This window comes from Eptatretus burgeri, chromosome 1 (assembly GCF_056783735.1).
Source record: "Eptatretus burgeri isolate ZD-2024b chromosome 1, Ebu_testis_v1, whole genome shotgun sequence".
In the NCBI taxonomy this organism is placed as follows: Eukaryota; Metazoa; Chordata; class Myxini; order Myxiniformes; family Myxinidae; genus Eptatretus; species Eptatretus burgeri.
The window spans coordinates 129,771,441-129,792,582 of NC_140961.1; the positions used below are offsets into that span (position 1 = coordinate 129,771,441).

The window sequence follows — 21,142 nt, forward strand, 5'->3', positions numbered from 1 at the left end:
ATCCCTGGCATCACTGCCAGCAATTTTAATTAGTATTACTAGTGCAGGCCCATAGGTGCTGGCCCGTAGGTGTGTGCCGGTAGGTGCGTGCCCGTACGTGCGTGGCTGTACGTGCAAAAAAAAAAAAAAAACTTTCAAACCGCATGCCAGAAACAACAACCACACAGGCTGTTCCTTCGCTCTCGCGTGCCCGTACGTGCGTGGCCGTACGTGGAAAAAAAATCTTTCAAACTGCGTACCGGAAACAACAACCACACAGGCCGTTCCCTTCGCTCTCACATGCCCGTACGTGCGTGCCCGTACGTGCATGACCGTACGTGCAAAAAAAAAATTCATACTGCATGCCAGAAACAAACACACAGGCCGTTCCTTCACTCTCGCGTGCCTGTATGTGCGTGCCCGTACGTGTGTGGCTGTACGTGCAAAAAAAAAAAAACTTTCAAACCTTGGGAAACAACTGTTTCCCTTGGGAAAATTAAAACCTTGGGATCAATTAATAATTTGAACAATTAATTCAAACTTTGGGAAAAAAAACAGCTTTCAAACCCTTGGGAAACAGCTGTTTTCCTTGGGAAAATTCAAACCTTGGGATTAATTAATAATTTGAACAATTAATTCAAACCTTGAGAAAAAACAGCTTTCAAACCTTGGGAAACACTTGGGAAACAGCTGAAACGGATGAAGAAGAACGATATCAAACCTTGAAAAGTCTTTTCTTTCAAGCTTCTGGGTCTCACTATCTGCCATGACCTTTCCTGGGAAAGTCACATTTCCAACCTTGCCTCAAAAGCCAGTCGCCGACTGGGAATCCTCCGTCGTGCAAAGTCCTTCCTCGGCCCTCTTGAGCTCCTGACCACTTACAAAGCTTTTGTCCGTAGCCTGATGGAGTACTGCTCTCCCCTCTGGGCTGGTGCTCCTGCCTCCCACCTTTCTCGACTTCACGCTGTCGAAACCAGGGCATTTAAGATCATTGGCATCTCCCGCAATGAAGCTGAGTCTTTGGGCCTCTCACTCAATCACCGCAGGTTGGTCGGTGGTCTTTCTGTCTTCTACCGACTCCTCTCCAGCCTTGCCCCCCTGCTCTCTCTGCGATTTGTCCCAACCACATTTCCACAGGGCGCTCAAGGTCCGCCAACAACCCCCTTCTGGTAAAACTACCAAAATCACGAATCACTGCTCATCTTCACTCTTTCATTCCTCTTTTTTCCCGCCTTTGGAATAAACTTCCTCACTCTATTCTTTCCCATTCTTCCCTCCAGGCTTTCAAAACAGCTGTTCACCACCACCTCTTATCTTCCCCCATCCAAATCCTCGATCTTTTCTACCCCCGATAATCCACCCAAGCCCACTTCCTTCAATTCTCCTGCTTTCCTTCCTGAAAGTCCCTGTAATGTCCATCTTCTCCTCGCCATGTTCCCCGTCCCATCCCCATCCCTCTCCCTTCCACAGTTCACCTGTGTCTGTTCCCCAATGTTTTGTCCCTTCCACTCCCGCCCCTCTTGTCTCATGCCTCCTTGCTGTGAGTTGTGTGTTAGCTCTCATACGAGCCTCGACCAAGGTATACAAAAAAAAAAAAAAAAAAAAAAAAGGCACATCCTCAGGTGCCCAGCAATATTCCTGGCAAGTTTCAATTAGATCGGACCAGTGGTTGTCGAGAAACAGCGGTCACAGACACACAGACAGATAGACACACACACAGACTGCTGGAATTATAGATAGATTATTAGTATTATCATGAACAAGAAAATTTGCTGGTTTTGACTGATCTCAGTTTTTTGTTTTTTGCCTTTTTTGTTTTTTAATCAGCCATTGTTTGGAGTACTGAAAAGTGATCCCTGCCGAGATAAACAGCTGAGCAGATGAGGTAGGCTCTCATATGTAGTTTAAGTGACTTTTTAGAAAATATACTCCAACTTAGGTTTTGTATATAGCGGATGGGACCGACATTTTTGTTCCGCGCCATCCCTACATTGAGAGTGCCAGCAGAGTGAGGCATCAATATGTATGCCATCCCTCAGACAGACATTGAACTTGGTGTCCCATCTGCCAACATTAGTTGGCGGACATTAATAATCCCACCATTTGTCCTTTGCCAAGAGTAGGCGAGCTATCGCCAGTGCCCTGAACAATTACAAAATTGTTCAAAAATTTACAAAATCCTGAAATTACAAAATCCTGTTTTATTTTACAGAAAGAACTGCATCAGCAGCCCAGCTGCACACCTCCTGTAAATTATGCTACCCGCAGTCATGTGCTGCATGCGAAAAAAGAACTTTCCATATTTGTGTGGCATCTGGCAGGGATGGGAATGTAACTTGATTGTTCATGAGAGCCTGCAGTCATGAATTTGCAAAATGCTCACATTTTTCATGCTTGTTGAACTATAAAGTTTTAAAATGAACTCGTATAGACCCAGTTTTGTTTCTGGAACATGCCTGTCGATTATTTGAACGGGACAGGGTGTTGGGAGGTTGGGAGGCACACCCAAGCCTTCTATTTATTTCTTTATTTATATCTAGTGGCATAGAGCAAAGTGGCCTTGTGAAATGTGGCATAGCAAAGGAAATTGTCTGCACAACGATTAGCAAGCCACTCAGTAGCATAGCACATATAAGTGTGTGAAAGCCATTGTTTAGGAAGTGGAAGTATACATTTTAAAATGTTACACGAGTCGGCACAAGTTGGAAGAATGAAACAAGTTATCCCAATGACAAAGTTTGGCGCTATGCATGCTGACTGTAAAACTGTGATATGATGCAACTATGGTTAAGGAGTCACCATACGGAAAGCAGCGCAATATGCTACAATTGTTCATAACCCCACCACATATTTTGTGAACCTGGTAAAACTACAGTGCTTTCAGGAAGCAAGAAACTTCTCCTCCTCTCCACTGTGACGCCTAGGCCCAGACATATGGTGAAACAATAACGTCTGATGTGCCAGGCAAGACACCAGTGCATTTAGCAGATGTACGACTGAGCCAGTTAAATAGGATCAGACTTGGGTGCAGCCATTCTGATTATAACAGCTTGGTCTATATCACTTTGGAAACAGTAAAAATTGTACGATCGAGGGCAGAAACTGAGAAACCAAAGGCTAGTGTTCTGGAAACGATCTGAAAGAATAGAGTCAGCAGAGATCGAGTCAAACTTCAGAAAATGTACGAACATTAATCATTTATGGTTTGTTCTCATCTACATTTCCAACAGTTGAAAGTTCATTGAAAAGCTTCACAATTGTTTCACAATAAAGCAATTATTTATCCTCAAGCGACTTGTTTATGGATGATAAGGACAGGAAGTCATTTGACCCATCCTACCCTTCTTATCCACATACAAGGCGAGAGAGAAGTGAACACAGTCTAAGACTAGAACAGCACCCGGTAAAGCAAATATCTCTGCCAGGCTGAATAGTTTACGTTTTGTATCCCACCGATAGGCTGGATCTGCATCCGGACCTGAACCAAAATCTAATCTGCTTGTTCTTGTCACCCACCCAACTCATCCGCCAAGTTTTGTCATCATCCGTTCGCAACTTTTTGAGATATCATGCCATATATTGTTTTTGGCTCTCTCACTCAATGATGAAGAATCACTTTAAAAATTCTAGTGTCTGGATCCGGATCTTCAAAAAAAAAAAAAAAAATTGAATCAATTCCTTCTTGTCCCACACCCAACCTGTCCACCAAATTTCGTCCGAATCCGTCTGCAACTTTTTGCGATATCCTGCTCACAGACAGACAGGCAGACAGACACAGAAACAGTCAGGGGTGAAAACAATAACCTTCATCCACCTTTGGTGGTGGAGGTAAATATATTGGATATGAACCTAGGGTCACATCATGATGAAAAAAGTACTCACGTGGGAATGTCACACAGGATAAACAAGAATCATTTTCACAGTGTGAGATACAATCTCCCTGTGGACAACTGTTAACTACAGGACAGAATCATGAGCTCCGTGGTCATGAATTGCATTTAAAAGAGTGCTCATCAAATATGTCAACTGCAAACGTTAGAGCCAACACTTCCGGCCCCCACTGGGACAGCTGCCCGAAACTGAGGGATGCCTTGTCTGGGATTTCAGGCTCCCGAGGGTGCACACTGACTCTGCGTGCTATTCTGAAGGCTGGATTCGCCGGGCAGTCATACAAACAGCTTAGTTAATGGAAAGTTGGGACGTCGTGGAGTATATGACAGTTCCTGATCATTTTATTCTTTTACAATGCGGCAGTTATGTTTGGAGAAGATATTCATCATCGTAATCCATTATTTACTATATTACCGTAAATTGATAAGGTGTGGATGTACCTCGGAAGTGATGAATAAAAGGCAATTGTAGCAGTAAAATCAGACTTTCCTGCTCCTTCCATGTCCAATTCCAAATCCAAATATGTCTTTAAAGCAGCACTTTCATCACTTAGAAAAAAAAAAAAAAAAAAAAAAAAGAGTCTGATTCATGAAGAAAAAAAAAATCGTTTGGATTCAACTACAGATTAGCAACAGTGTCATGATATTGTCTTGTCCGTTAGTAAGGGAGACTGATAATGAGCACAGTCATAAAGATAATCGAGCAAACATACGTCCTTTTAAAATCAGCATCGAGACCCAAGGTAGAAAAGTTGTAACTTCAGAACAGGAGCCTAAATGTGAAATAAAACTACAAAACAGTGGGTGTGTTTGGTGTTCAAATTTGAGCACATAGCTCAAAATGGTGGGATCCCATGTCAAAATCCCATATGTCGTCCATTGTCTACCGACGTTCATGCTTCATTCATGAATAAGCACAATCATGTCTCCAATGCAAAAACTGGACGTTAAGGTTTAAGCAGTTTATTAGTTATATTGTAACTTGCAGGTTTGGAGGGGATGTATTGTAGGGCTGACAGGATGGCCTAGACTCCTAGAGGAACGCATACTCGCTCTAAGCTGTCTCGCCTGGGTTTGAATGTTGGCCCACCTGTAACTGTCATCCTGGTGTTTCATCAATGTGTATGGCATCCCTCGGATGGTCGTTAAACAGGCTTCCGTCTGCCAGCATTCATTGGTGGACATTAAACAAGAGTATCTTAGCTATCGCCGGCACTGTAATCAAATTACAAATTCCTGTTCAAACTACTTTGTCGAGCATCAGGCTTGGCCAGCCGATTCCTGAAAGACTTGGGCCAAGAACTTCCCCGACCAATCCCACAAGAACATGAGAATAACTGCGGCAATTAAGGAAGAAAAAGAAGAAGAGGAAGAAGAAGAAGAAATGAGAAGACGTAATATAAACCACAATGTCAGTCTGCCAATATCGTGTTTGGTAGAACTTTTGTGTTTCCACTCCATCCTTTTGTATTTTTCACTTTTAAGTATGCTCTTTTGTCATTTATTTATTTAACACAATTTTTTCCCTTTTTCCTCACCGACCTCATGACTAATATAATGGCTCTCAAGAAGAATGGAGCACATGTTCTTTTGAATCAGGCCAATCAGTGTGCTCGAGCCAGACGACCAATGTGAGTGCCTGAGGACGTCACGTGAGGGACAGTTTCAAACCGGATTTTGGGTGAGAATCAGCAGTCGAGCCAGGAACCTCGAGAGCGAAGTCCGCGTCAGACCAGTTGGGCCAGGACCTTCACCTGGTGAGCAGCATGTGTGGTTTCTATCAGCTTCTCGACAGAAATCCTCAGCAGAACTCCCTATCAGAGCATCGCCAGGGGTTCTTTGGATGACTCAAATGAAAGGAGAAACTAGTCCCATGATCCTGGGGACATCGATGGCAAGTTCGCCCAGATCACCTGGAGGCCCTCGCAGCACAAGATGTGTGGGAAAATGGTTGCCTGCTCATCTCACTAAATCGAAGCAAAGATTCCTCACTCAGCTCGACCAGGCCTGAACCACCCCAATTTTTTTTAATCCCACACCCTCCTGTATTATTGTCTAATCCCTTGTTTTAGGATGTTGTAATTTATTTCCCATTCATTGTAGTTTAACGAGTGAATTATGATCGTCTACAGATGTAATTTGATGACACTCAGATTGGTCACATGATGCAAAAGAATTGTTGTTTTTCACTTGGTAACAGCTGGTTTCTTTTTATGTGCTGTTCTCGCCCTGATGTGTCACAGTTAAAATGTGCATCACAACCTATTTTCTCTACCTCTTCTTTCGGCCTCTCCCATTTAATCTTGGGGTCGCCAGCCTTCATCAGCGCCTCCTGTCAGTCGCCCGTTCTTCCAACCCCACAACTTCTAAATCTTTCATCACTACATCCTTCCATCTGGTCTCATTCTGTCTTTTTTTTTCCTGTCTCTGTCTCTCTGTCTCTGTCTCTGTCTCTCTTAGTATCTTCTCAGCTGCTTTCTTTTCAAGCCTGGTGTAGGCTTACCGGTTAGGGTGGCTGGCTTGGGATCTTAGGATCCTGAGTTCAAGCCACTGTTTTTCCTATTGAATTAACACCAGGTGGGGTACACTCAGCCTGTCATCCTTTCGAAGATGATGAAATGAGCACCAGTGTACTGGTAACAGAGGGCACTGCATCAACGGCATAGCCATGATCTCAACCAGTGATGCAACCATCAGCCACAGGCTGCACATGAAGAGGAAGAAGAAGATCTGCATCTCATTTACCTCCAGTTTCTGTTCCTCTTTCTTTGATATTGTTCAAGTTTTTGCACAATATGACAAAGCTCGTCTCACAACTGTCTTGTAAGTTCTTCCTTTCAGTTTCAGTGGTACTTTCCTATCACACAGCACTCAACTGCACTGCTTCATCCAATTATTCCAACCAGAACGAATCCGTATCCAATTTCCATTCCATACTTACATATTTTACTAACACTGACCCAAGGTACCTGAAGCTACTGACTTTCTCCAGATCTTTAAATTTTCACCCTGATCCTATTCCCTCGGCTCAAACTGACAATCCATATATAGTCTTTGGTCTACTGATCTTCATACCCCTATCTTCCAGCGCATTTCTTCATTTTTCCAGATAGTCATATTATCATCATCACCCCACCACATAGCGCAATGCCATCTGCAAATACCATTGACCATGGCACTTCCTGTCTCCTTTGCTTCGTTAGAATATCCCTGACAATCAGGGAGAGGAAGGGGCTCAGTGCCGATCCTTGATGCAATCCAACTTTAAGTTCAGAATTCCCACTCTCTCCCACACTGCTTCATATTCTTGTCTGGCACTCCTTACACGGTACCTACTTCTCAGGAACTCCACAAATTGTTGCACATCTTCAGACTTCCTCCCGAGGCACCCAGTCATAAGCCTTCTCGATATCAAGGAAATGCAAACTTTCCCTGTTTTCTCTCCATCTTCTTCATTGTTCTTCTTGTCTTTTGCCTCTGGTATATTTCCATGTGCCCAGAATAAATTGCAACGCCGGGACTTCATTCTGGATTACGAGCATATTTCGACCAATTTTGAGTAATAAAAGTTATTCAGATTTGCAGATGTGTTTTTCTACTAAACTTTACAAGACCTACTAATTACACTTGCATCTTACGCTATATATAATCAACTCCTTTAATTATACAAGACATATGTACAAGTCCTTCAGCCAATCAAGCCAAAGAACAGATACGAGTGTGAATGAAACAATAGAGTAAAGCAGGCTTTGCCGTGATGGGTGCACATTCTGAAGGATTCCTAAAACAAATAAAATGAACAAGTAAGAGATTTTTAAAAAAGGAAAGAATGCATTCCAATGCGTGCAAGCCAGCACGTATGCATGCTCTCGGCGAAGATATTTTGGAACCAATCAAATTCGAAGGAAAATTATGCACACGTGTCGGATTTATTTTTTCCGTTCTTCATTTTGCCACGAGGAAGTTGTTGAAGCTTGCTTGAATTATTAACACATGCAGCAGCGATAAAGGGCTTCTCACGCCACCTTAAATTTTGGACTCCACAAACATTCTTAACACATCTTCCATCTGCATCAACAATCTGTTACCGCAGGTAACCTTCCCGACGTCAACCTTCTTGCTTGAAGGTTACTGCCTTTCCTCCGTTACTTTCCTGTTCTTTCATTCCCTTGCTTATTGTGTCCAACATTTGCCTTTCAGCTACACTGTCAGTTCCTACCCTAAGCTTGCTCTGACATGAGACTCATCTTGTAAAGAATATAAATTTCAGTGCCAAGGCTATTTTCCCAGTACCATGGCTCATTCTGAATATTATAAAATATAAAAGTGCCCTTCCATTTGGGAGAGTTGTTCGTCATTTCGATTGGAAATTTTTCATGAAGCATGGTGTGTCTCAGGATCAACCTGTCCTCCACAAAAACCGTCATTGCAAACATGATGTCATGCAGCAGAAAGCTTGCGGTTAGAAAATAACAAACAAAAGTAAGTGGGGCATTTATAAAGTTACTGTGAAGAGAACTCATAATAGTCAGATTATACACCGATGTTTTATTACTTTTCAATGTTGAAGTAAAGATATAATTAATAAGCAAATATATAAATGTTATTTTTATTTACATATATATATATATATATATATATATATATATATATATATATATATATATATTCACACACGCATAATTATACTTTTGCACTGCTGGCAAGTATGATGAGCTGAGAAGTATGAAGAGCTATCACCAGAATCCTGAACCAATAACACATTCCTGTCCAAATCACCTTCAGTTGAATATCAGGCCTCGTCAGTCTGTTCATGAAAAACACAAAGATGTTCCCTGACCAATTCACAAGAAGATGGGAATAATTGGAGCAGTTTAAGTAGTTGTAGATCGTTCGTTGTACCTTTTCTTTTGGCATCTTGGGAAATTGTGAGTATTTCATTTGGAAACATTTTACCTGTCTGACCTGTTTGACATCATAATCTAAAATGATTCTTACTTAGGAGAAATCGAATGCAAAGCTGAATGGTAAACTATATTGACAAAACATACACTGAGATCCCATCATGCATTGCCCCCTTTATAATTGCCACAAAACGACAGGTCTTATAGTTAGATTCTCATTCCGTTAATAAAGAAACCCAAGGCAACCCCACATAATGTCCTTTGGCATTGTGGAAAAGACAAGATACAAGGTCTCTTCGAAGACACAGCCCAAAATACAACTTATAAATGGGAGGTGGAGAATTTAAATTAAAATAACTAACTAATAAATAAATAATAAACTAATTCACAATTACAAATATATATATATATATATATATATATATATATATATATATATATATATATATATATATATATATATATATATATATATATATATATAATCAATAATATCATTCCGGTTTTCACCACGAAGGCAATACAGTAACCAACTACTGTACAATGGCACTCGATAGAGCGCATAGCTCCGTCAGGCTAAACAGTTTATGTTTTGCATCCCACCGAGACCTGATCTGGATCCAAAACATAATGGCATCCAAAAAAATGCTTCCAAAAATAGTGCCGTAACATAACCTCAATCAAAATATAATCAGTTTGTTGTTGTCACCAACCCAACTCATCCATCAAGTTTTGTCATAATCCAATCACAACTTTTTGCGATATGGTGTGATATATTGTTTTTGGTCCTATCTCTCAATAGTGAAGATTCACTTTAAAAAAATAGTATCCAGATATTCATCAAAATCCAATCAATTTGTCCTTGTCACACACCCAGCCTGTCTACTAAGTTTTGTCTGAATCTGTCCACAATCTTTTGAGATATCCTGCTCACAGGTATAGGGAGACAGACAGACAAACAGGGGTGAAAATGTAACCTCTGTCCACCTTCGGTGGCAAAGGTAACTAGAATGGATGTCGGTAGAGCGCATACCTCTGCAGGCTGAACAGTTTAAGTTTTGTTTCCCACTGATCTGCCAGATTTAGATCATCAAAATCGAATGAATTCGTCCATTATACACACCCAACCTGTCCACCAAGTTTCGTCCAAATCCATCCTTAAACTTGAGATATTATGTTATATACTGTATTGTTTTTGGCCGTCTCTCAATGGTGCAGAATCACTTAAAAAAGTTATAGTTTCTGGATCTGAATATTCACAAAAATTAAACCAATTGGCCTTTGTCACACACTTAACCTGTCCACCATGTTTCGTCAGAATTCGTCCACAACTTTTTGAGATATTCTGCTTGCAGACAGACAGAAAGACAGGTATCACCAAAATCATGTCAGATTCTCCAGGTATCACCAACATAACCTTTGTCCACCTTCGGTGGAGGAGGTAAAACATCATGTTAAATGTACAAAGAGGAAGAAGTTTATGCTTTCAAGCTACAATCAGGGCAACTTGTGATGCTGGGACCTATAATTCAATTTCAGGAAAACAGCACTACACCCCCTCCAAAAAAAAATTGTACAGAAAAATGCTTATATAGAAAAATAGTACAACAATAAATACACTTTTGGCCTATACTGGAAGAGCAGCAATAAAACTATTTTTTGAAATGAACACAAATGATGTTATCAAAAAGGTCACTCGGTAGAGCGCATACTTCTGCCCTGTAATGCCTGATCCACGAGAACATATCGGGCCCAATACATTTTGGAAATATCAGGCTATATATCATTTTTGGCCCTATCTCTCAATGGTGAAGAATCACTTCAAAAATTAAATAATTCTCGTATCCAGTTCCGGATTTGGATCTTCACCAAAATCTAATCAGTTTGTCGTGGTCACACTTCCAACCTGAACCTGACCACAAAGTTTCGTCTGAATCTGTCCACAACTTTTTGAGATATCCTGTACACAGACAGACAGACAGACAGACAGACAGACAAACAAACAGACAGAGAGGGGTGAAAACATAACCTCCTTCACCTTCGGTGGTGGAGGTAACGAATTTTGCTTTGGGAAGTGAAAATGTGTTGAAAAGCATTTTTGTGTTCACTTAAATTAGTTGCTGTTTAGCCCCAGGTGGACTTCATCCAAAACAGGGGCTTATGGATTTGGTTTAGATTTTCGTGGCCATGCGTGCGTGCATGCGTGCATCCGCAACCATACCTTGGACATGTCTGGGCTGATTTTATTCGCACGTGGAACAAAGACAACACATGATGGTGCACGTACGCACATCATTTTTTTTCCGACATCAGATCCAAGATGGCTGACTGGCGGCCATTTTAGTCGTAAAAACAAAAGCCCATTGTCGAACACGTCCTAAACCATTTCTCGGACATGCATTTACTGATCTTGTTCAAACTTGGCAAACAGATAATGAATGATGGCTTACATATGCACGTCAGTTATTTTTCGAGATCAGATTCAAGATGGCCGACTGGCGGCTATTTTGTTACTTAAATGTGTCCCCAACCATTTCTCTGACATGCATGGTCTGATTTTGTTCAAACTCGGCAAAATCACAGGACACAATGGCATACACTTGCACCTAACTTTATTTTGTGATCTGATAAAAGATGGCCAACTGGTAGAATGGCGGGCATTTTAGTTTTTAAAAAATAAATAAATAAACCCTGTTTCGAACACGTCCTCAATCACTTCAGACATGCATTTACCGATCTTGTTCAAACTTTGCACGCAGATGAATGACGGCTTACATAAGCACGTCATTTTTTCTTTTTTGAGAATAGATCCAAGATGGCCAACTGGTGGCCCTTTTGTTACTTAAACGTGTCCCCAACCATTTCTCAGACATGCACGGTCCCATTTTGTTGAAACGTGGCACAAACACAGAACATGATGCATAGACGTGCCCCTCACTTTATTTTGCGATCTGATCAAAGATGGCTGACTGGTAGACTGATGGCCATTTTAGTTGTACATAAATATGGGCTCGCCCTTTAACACCAGAAAGCAAAATTACTAAAACAATGGGGGCCATGATATTTTTTGTCTTTTTTACTTGTTCAGTTAGTTTTTCAGTACTTATTTCCACAATTGGTGTCATACTTACACCAACGCTTTATATATGGGTACTAGCAGGGGCTACCCAGCACTGCCGCAGGGTGGAGGGGGAGGGGGAGGGGGAGGGGTTCCCGGCTGGGTGAGCTTTTCCCGGCGATGATTTCGGGATGTGTTGAACATTGAAAGGCCATGGAGTTAATGGCCTCTTGGTGGTTACCTTTTCCCAATATACACTCCATAGTGACCTATGGTGGCCTCAAAATGGATGTCAAGGCTATCATGAAGTAGATTAAAACCTTGCTGAGATTGTAAAGCAAGGGATATTTCTACAGTGGCTTGAAAAAGTATTCACAACTCTTCAAAATTTTCAAATTTTGCTGCCACCTGAGATTATTTCATGGTTCTTTCAAATCAAACTTCAAATATATAGAGATTTCACAAAGTACTCCAAAGTGATAAAGCTAAAAAAATGCAGATGAAATGTGAATAAGTCAGATTAACAAAGAAAAATCAGATGATTCTTAGTTGCACAAGTATTCAAACCCTTTGCCTAATTAACCCTAAATCACTTCAGGAATAAATCATTTGTTTGAAAGGTTACAAAATACTGTCAGTGTAGTAGGTTTCATCTGAATGTAATCAGTGGCTTAACTTACTCATTAAACCCCTCCACTTATCTAAGGAGTTTTAAGGTGAAACTGACTTGGTCAACCAAAAAGGGAAACATGAAGACCAAGGAACTTTCCACAGAAGTCAGACATAAAGTGGTGGAGAAGCACCGTTCAGTTGAGAGGGTTACCAGAAGATTTCAAAGTCACTCATTATCCCTTTGAGTACGGTGAAATCCATCAAGAAGTGAAAGACGTATCATACCACAGAGACTCCCCAGATCAGGTCGCCATCCAAACTCAGCAGTCAAGCAAGCAGGAAACTGGTTTGTGATGCCACTGCTAATCAAACAATGACTTTGAAAGTTCTGCAAGGGTCTATGTCTGAGATGGGGGGCAGTGTTCATCAATTATCAATATCCCATTCTCTTCACAAAGCTGGCCTCTATGGACAGGAGGTGAGAAAGAAGCCATTACTGAAAAAGACACATCTAAAAGTTCATGTGGCATTTGTGAAAAAGCATCTAAAATGATACTGCAGGCATGTGGAGAAAAGCTTTGCAGTCAGACGAGACAAAAATAGGTCTTTTTGGTCTAAACTCAAAGCGTTACATCTGGTGCAATCCTAACACTGCACACCACCCAATCAACACCATCCCAACTGTCAAGCACAGTGGTGGCGGCATCATGTTACGGGGCTGCTTTTCATCAGCAGAGACTGGAAAGCTTGTCAGGATAGAAGGGACAATGGAAGGTGCAAAGTCCAGGAGAATCCTTGATGAAAACATGATCGAGTCAGCCATCAATCTGCAACTGGGTTGGAGATTCACATTTCAGCAGGACAATGATCCGAAGCACAAAGCTGAAGCCACACTGGAGTGGTTGAATAAGAAGAAAATAAATGTTCTTGAGTGGCCGAATCAAAGTCCTGACTTGAACCCAATTGAACATTTATGGCGAGACTTGAGGATTGTAGTTCATCGACGATCCCCATCAAACTTGGTGGAACTAGAGCAGTTTTCACGTGAATAATGAACAAACATTTCACCATCTCACTGTGTAAATCTGGTGGACCTACCTACCCAAAAAGACTCGTAGCAGTCATTGGTGTAAAAGGTGCTTCCACCAAGTACTGACCGAAGGGCTGAATACTTTTACAACCAGTGAATTTGGATGTGTACATGTTTTTTGCAGCTATTTCTGACAGTAACCTCCTTAAAATATAACAGTGTTTACTTTGATCTCTTCAGTTATTAATAAAATAATTCATTTGGAATTTTTTTTTACCATTATTCATAACTCATCTAAATGTGGCATTATTGGTTGGGGGTAAATACTTTTACAGGGCGCTGTACACCCAAAATCTGAGTCTTTTAGGTGCTACGGTTTGGCCGTGAAAGAATAGCTTAAAAACACACAAAGAAACACACAAACACATCAACACTTGAACATGTTTGTAAGATGAATGGAAAGATTACAAAGGAAGTGTTCGGGGGTGTCGAGATTGAAAAACACCCAATGTCCTCCCTCTCTCCGCTAGCAACCACCTTTTGAAATTTAGTTTTTTCTCTCAGTTTCACATTTCTCAAATTCAAATTAAACGAATTAAAAAATAAAAATAATTAAAGAAGCTCGAATGAGTTAGATCCTCGTCCTCTTAATGATTTTGTCATAAAAACGAATATGACGTCATTGTGATGTATCAGGTTTGTGATAAATTATCTGTGCTAACGTCCGGCTTGATTCCCGCAAACAAAATTCAAACAGCTTGCCGAGTTTCGGAGATAATGGTATAGGCAATTTCCATTAGTGGCGATATGACGTCAACTTTTTTTCTCGGAAGAATTTCCAAAATCGGAGATGGTTACTGCCTGCGTGTTGGGCTTTCTGTATATACATGGTAAGTTTCACGAAGATCCGATGAAAACTCTGGGTTGTGAAACAAAAAATGTAAAAAAAATAGGAATGACGTCAAAAAAATTGATATGACGTCATAGCGATGTATCATATGTGCGGGAATTCATCTCTGCTAATGCCCTCTTCGATTCCCGCAAACAGAATTCAAAAAGCTTGCCTAGTTTCGGAGAGAATTTTTTAGGCGATTTCCATTAGCAGAGATATTTTGATGTCCAAACTTTTTTCTAGGAGGAATTTTCAAAATCGGAGATGGTTACTGTCTGCGCAGGGTATTCTTACATGTATATGCCAAGTTTCAGGAAGTTTCGATGAAAACTGGAGGCTGTGAAACAACAAAGTCCACAAGAACAACAACGTGAGTAAGACTTGGAGATCCTCCACGAGGATCTAAAAACCCTCAATTTCATAGAATTCCAGCATATGTCTTCATATGTGAAACGTGTTTTAGTTCCTGCGCCAAGCTTGGCAGGTTCCACTTTCCACTCTTGTGTCTACGTGCATTAATAACATTCTGAGCCAATGGGGAGTTTGCTGCCGCACTCAAGCAAATACTGCCATTCTGAAGAGGTGTCAGCAGAAAACGCTACATCTTGGAGCAAGCTAACCTTACCATAATAATATAAAGCTGGCTGTCTTTTTCTTCCATTTGGGTTGTGGATGTTCAAGATTCGGTGATGCTTTCCAAAGTAGTAGACTCCTGTTTGATCATACTCTGGTAAAATTCCAGACATGCTCACCGAGTCACTATAGTCTGCAGTCGCTGGACCTTCAAGGGATGCACAAAGTTTTCGAGTTGATGAATACAAGCTGAATTTGGCTTTACCAAAGTTTACTCGAGTAAATACAATATATTATTGCCTTTTTGACTCTGTGCTTCTGTTTGGTAGAGAAATGCTAAAGAAGGACTGCGTGATGTCTCGGGCCATTCGTAGACGGCGCTGCTGTTATACAATCCTATGTACGCAGATTTTTCTCCTATTTCTTGTTATTTATTTAAAAAAATTCACATGATGTAAGGCTTGTAGTGGAGCTGCCACACACACCCATGGACATAGACAAAAGTATGTGCAACACAACACAAGACTGTTAGACAAAACAAACACAGCCACTGAGATTGGAGGAAGTGCCATCACTTGTCGAGGTACGCTGGATACCAGCGATGTCACAACAATGGTGCCCCATTTCTCACCACACTCAGCACAGCATTTCCTAAGGAGTAATTTCCTCCTCCCCATAAATTCCAACCTTCAGGGATTGCCCGTGCTCTTATCCTTTTAAATGCTGACCGTTGAGCAAGAAAGTAGGACATAACATTTTTAAAGGCTTTGGTTATGACTCGGCCGGGGTTCTAACTGCCAACCTCCCAGACTCAGAGCAGACGCTCTAACCATTACACCACCAAGCCTTAACCACATATGTTCTGACATTAATTTTTTTATGAAAGCATTACAGGCCACTGACAAGTGTAATTAAGCAGTAAAAGGTGCATTTAACTTTATGGGTTTTTTTTGTTTTTGTCATTAAAAAAAAAAGAGGTCTTGATTCTGTATCGGACTCATTAGACATTCCTCTATTACATTGTGGAAATTAAGAGAGATAAGCAATAACATAATCCAAAGAGAGCCTTTAATGTGCCAGTTGACAGTCTTATTTATTCATGTGGAGCCTGTGGCAGCTTGGCTGCATGGCTCTGCCACCGATACAGTGCCCCCTGTTACTCATTTCACCCACCTAAGGATGGCAGGCTGAGTCAACCCACCTGGTGTTAATCCAGCGGTGAACGGGGCTTGAACTCAACCCGAAGATCTTAAGCCAGCCACCCTAACAATTAAGGCAACACCAGGCTTAACAGAGTCTGATGAACAAGGACTACAGAAAGCACCAACTTCCTAACTATGAACACTACAATGGATATATTGACAATATTCATCAATCCATCCATCCATTCATTGGGACCATAATCTGTGCAGAGCGTTCGTGCTGCCCAAGCAGTCTCCTGGGCTATTGGGCAAAACCCTGGACGGGTTGCCACTCCGACACAGGATACCAGCAAGCTGGTACTCATTTTGCCGACCTCCGAAGGATGACAGGCTGAGTCAACCCCACCTAGTATTAATTCAACAGAGAAGCAGGATTTGAACTCAGGACCCTAGGATCCCAAGCCCACCACTCTAGCTATTAAGCCAACACCAGGCACAATTCATCGATGAAGTACGTATATAATCCTTTTGGCAGCATGAAAACATTCCAAGGGTGTTTAAACTCCAAAACCAGGTTTGGCTCCAACATTCCTTTTTTGTTGATAACAATTTTGTCCTTACAGAACCTTAAACATTTGTTACCCCTTGTTTGGTAATGCAAGCAAGTAAATACCAATGGAATCTTAGCAACAATCATTACTACTTCTACTTCTACTTCTACTTCTACTCCCATGTGGCAGCTTGGCTGACAGGTAATCATTTTGTTAGGGTGCAACTATGCCGCTGATGTTGGGCTCCTATACCAGTATACTGGGACTCATTTCCCCGACCATGGAAGGATGACAAGCTGAGTTAACCCCACCTGGTGTTAATTCAGCAGCAAACGGGTCTCAAACTCAGGGCCCGAAGATCCAAAGCCAGCCACCCGAGCCACGAAGCCAACACCAGGCCACATTCATAACTGAGGTTCAAGTATACGATTTTTCTTAAACTCTAACTTAGTTGTCGCAAGTCAAGGGCGTTTTGGTTTTGAAAGAAACGCCATTTCAGGTCAGGAAGGTTACTTTTCTATTTCAGATTTTGAATTTACTTCCACACACTCATCTCACGCACAACTGCACAAAACACGAGCATAGCTTGTTAATGCATGAGTTAAATCAAAATATGACGAGCAACGTGCAATTCAAAGGCTTCCAAGTTGGCAGTCAGGCCTAGCTTTGCAAATCTGCATGACGGAGAGAGACCCCTTCTGCCATCCCATGAGGCATGATATTACTGGAACATGGAATGGCAAACATAGACGACAGGATATGCCGGTTGTTTCTGGTTAGGCAGCTGAATGGAAATTGAAGAGCCGAGTGCATGACCTCATGCCAAAAGACACGACATGCCTGGGAGTCATCAAGTGCCCATTATTAGCAGACCAAGTGTTGTCTAAGAGTCGGAAAATGTACTTGTAGTTTTCAGCTACCTGGAAACGAGCTTTTTGTGTCTTAAGATTTTTTTAATCCAATGCTCACTTTGAAATAATGCTTTCTCTGACCGTGAACCTCAAAGTACATGACTCTCAGAAAACCAACCCACCAAACCTGCAAAAACCTCTTTCTTCAGTGATTTATTACTCACGAGCAAATATCACCCGTCGCTTTGCTCACAGGGGGGAGGGAGAAAGAGGGGGAAAGAAGGAGAGAAGGGTGGGGGAGAGAGAGCGGGGAGAGTGAGGAGGTGGAGAGAGGAGGGAGGTATAGCGAAGAGGGGTAGGGAAGGGAAGACAGTGTGAGGTGAGAGGAAGGGAAGGCAGATGTGCGGTGGAGCATCAATTACGATTCATACCGTCTCATCAAAATGATTCTGCATTGAATAACAGTGAAGATGGAAACAAAATAGTGTCTGAAATCCATTTTCTACCAGTCATACTATAAACAGGGCCCGGAGACAAACTCCTGTCCAGACATAAACACCGCCCGGATGCGTCCGGAGAGGAACACCGCCCGGACGCATCCGGAGAGGAACACCGCCCGGACGTGTCCGGAGACCAACACTACCCAGATATGTCCAGAGACAGAAAAAGACAGAGACAGACAGAGGGAGAGAGGGAGAGAGAGGGGGAGAGAGAGATGGGGGTACGGAAGTTGGCAGAAAGAATATTGTTGCGGGTCAGGGTCCGGTGGCGAGAGCGACCGCTAGGTGGGGGAAATTACGTCATCTCCCACCAGACTCCCGGAATTGTAGGCCGGCGCTCACGGATAATTCCGTGAGGCGGCAGGTCGCTTAACCGACCTTAGACGCCAATACCTCCACTGCGTAGCGTAGGGGATCTTTTTGTCTCGAACCAATTTACCTAATTAACCACGCGGTGCCATCTACCGGAGAACTACGCCCTCATTACGCCTTGCCCGATCCGGATCACTATACCAACCACCTTTCCGGATCGGATGCAGCCGAGCAGAACTACCAAGAACGTACTGGCAAGAATGAACAGAATATCGGGACTAAAGACCCGGCTAAAACTCAGATCCGAACCATGCTGGACCAATGAAAGAAAAGACGAAAACGACCTGGGAACATTTCTACAATCATTTATTTACAATAAAGCGAGGAAAAATATGTGGTACAGGAAACAGGTTTATTGGGGATGTTATGCAGGGGAAGATGAGAGAAAGATGTAGTGCGACAATTTTACAGAAACTTACAAAGGAGACACAGAGCAGACTTGTTACGAGAATCAAACAGGCAAGATTTACAATGATCAAATAAAAACACTTATGCAATTATACTTAAAGACGGCGCCACACACTCAGACGAAAATAAACCCAGATGTATGGCAAAGGACCTTTTGCAGCCAGAGAGGGGGTGAGCTGAGATCGCAGTTCTTTCAGGTACTTGAATGTTGGAGGGAAGGGATGCTCCTTGGTGCAGCACCTGTCAATAGTCGTGCGGCTCGGCCACGGCCGCCCGCGTGGAGACCGTGTCTGCGAAGGAGCCCGGGTCGAGTAGAGCGGAGTCCGAGGCGGGGATCAGGGCTGCAGACAGGACCCTACGAGAGACCCTGTCAAGGTCGGGTCGAGGTCTTCCCAGCTCTCTCACACTCGAAACGAACGATCCCCAAAGAGCGCAACCACGACCTTCCTCCTTTCTTTCGCTATCAGCCGACGAACTGTCTCACTCCAACGCTCCGCTCAAGACGACTCACTTTCCAGCTCACCCTCAAGACGACTCACTTTCCAGCTCACCAGACCACTCTGAATGAATGGTGTTGTAATTTATGGATCTCCCTCAGCGGGGAGGGGCCTTGGTGAAGCCGACGTCACTGTTCGCCCTGATTGGACAGGGCTTCCATGGGGCCGCCCTTTCTGGGTGGGATCTCGGCCATACCGGGAAGCCCGCCCATTCTGTGTGTCCGTACTCACCAAAAAGGTACTCCACAAACATTCTGCCTTGGAAAGCAAGTCGCCGGTTCGGCGAGTAGGCGAACATGCACTTGTTCAGCCCATGCGAGAGTCGCAAGCGAGATGAAGGTGCGAGCAGGCAGAGGGTACCGTGGGTCGTCGTGAATGGGGTTTAACGATTTATTAATCAAACTAAAAAAAACATCGCAACGCACCCCAGTGTCTTTCCATGACACACAAGGAGGGATTCTGTCTGCACACATACTTCATGGAATAACTGACTTCAGGACAACTGTATGTTTGTATGCATACGGTTCCTAGAACCGTTACAATATGTTCTGCTTAATGGATGTAACACACGCACGTACGCACGATTGGCCAATATCGGCAATTTTTCGTGAATCGGCAAGTTGGAGTCAGTTTGATTACCAACTACAGTGCGTACTGTTTACAACCCAGAAACCTTGATTAGCTTTCACCGAAAAACAACGTTACATTTATAGAGACGCTTCAGGGAGATGTTCACAAACATTATTCTTTACTGTCGACAATGGGCGCTCGGCAAGTGGCTCAAGCACTCATGCAAGCTTCCAATTAAATGGTTGCTGAGGAACGGTGCGCCAGGCTGTGGCTGCATACCATGAAGGATCCCATTAACTTTAAAGCCTGTCTTCACCGTGCACACAAGGGTTAATGAAATAAAATGAATTAATTCACATAATGACTTTATCCACAGAAGAGTTGCAGCTTAATGCCGAACGACCCTGGAGACATCGCAAAGTTCAATCACCCGAGAAATAAACATTGCATTCCTGCCCAAACTAGTCAAACATCAGGCCTGGCCAGCCGGTTCGTGAAGACTCAGGCCAAGCTTCCCCCGAACTGACCCCACAAAAAAGGTGGGATAATGGTGGCTGTTAAACAAGAAGAAGAAGAGTTTTAAATAATCTCATAAATGAATTACTTTAAAATTACTAGGAAAGAGTTATAATTTCTATTTAAGTTTTCTTTCCTTGGGGCCACCCTGAAAGAATGACGCAAAGCATTTCAGGAGTTTGCCGACAATGAACAGTCGAGGATTTGGAAACGCTGCCCAACTACACCAGAACGTCTTTTTAAAAGTCCGATTCGATCCAAGACCAGACGGTTTAGAGGCGAGCGCACTACCGACAACAATTGTGATGTTCAGTTGGAGCTACACACCGGCATGTGCTGAGTATACATGAGAGCAGTGGATTTTCACAGCCGTTGAAGCATTAAGTTCCACAGAGCTATAACTCACGTACTCCAACGTTGCCTTTACAAAAAAAATGCTTTGGCATTACAAGGCGCCACATCAGTCCAATATAAAAATGCACACACCGAGAAAATATATTCATTGGCAACTGCCGGGTGAGGGTTAGACCGTAAATTTGTTCACTTTTGTTTCCACATGGCCATTGTTTTATGAAGCAAACATGGGGTATTTTGATTTAAAAAAAAAAATGCTTAATATTTGCTATTCAAACCAGCACTGAGAATTTCTGTGCAATTTTGATCATAATTGCAATCTAACACCAATACAGTGACTGGTTATGGTAAAGCGGATCAAACAAGACACATCCATTTTGTTGTGCATGGAAAAAGTGAGACTTGGAAAAAAAATTAAGAAAAGCCATTAAGGATGAATATAT

At 42.4% G+C, this 21,142-nt stretch overlaps 1 protein-coding gene across 3 annotated transcripts in view; it reads right to left on the reverse strand.

The window, feature by feature from the left end:
• The window catches only part of LOC147035411 (lysyl oxidase homolog 2-like), a 201,714-nt gene that overhangs the window by 122,498 nt on the left and 58,074 nt on the right, over nt 1–21,142 (reverse strand). The gene's annotated exons all lie outside the window — the stretch shown is intronic.